Source organism: Lepidochelys kempii, chromosome 3, assembly GCF_965140265.1.
Source record: "Lepidochelys kempii isolate rLepKem1 chromosome 3, rLepKem1.hap2, whole genome shotgun sequence".
In the NCBI taxonomy this organism is placed as follows: Eukaryota; Metazoa; Chordata; order Testudines; family Cheloniidae; genus Lepidochelys; species Lepidochelys kempii.
In genome coordinates, this window is record NC_133258.1 from 138820910 (window position 1) to 138821558 (window position 649).

Below are 649 nucleotides of genomic sequence, written 5' to 3' on the forward strand. Positions count from 1 at the left end.
CAGAAACAAGACCATAATATGTTATAACTAAAAAGTTTTAATTCCTTAATATTTCACCTTTAAACATTTCCTAGCATTATGTGCTAGCAACAAGTGGACATCTGGATAGGGGAAACATCACTCTATCACTGTCAATGTTTCTGCTCCTCAGGATTGCAAGTTTGTGCACATTACTCTGCAGCCCCAACTGCTGATGGACAAAAAGCTAACTTACCCTTTTTGTAAATTTCTTTCCTATCTTTAGGGCAGGTACTGTCTCAGGTTTTGATCCTACAACACAATCTGTGCAGTGTGCAGCCAGACTTCAGCTGCCATGGGGAGCTCCAGTGTGCTCCATGTGGATCTGATGTCTGGAATGGGCCACATTTTGTGCTGGTCCTGGGAGGAGCAGGAGAGCTGGTCAAAAAAGGAGGAAAAATTCCAACTTTTTTATAAACAATCCCCTTCCATTTTTATTTTTTAAAAATTCCTTGCCCTCCCCCCCCCCAGCTTTTGAAAAATGCTGCCCACCTCCCGCAGGCCCGTTGCTGGGTCCAAGTGGTCTTTGTGTGTGTGTGTGCCTGGGGAGAGCTGATGCAACCCCTTAACCCAATGCCCTGGGGCTATTTCTAGGTGTAGGTCTTCACTGCTAGCAGCACTTGTAAGGTGC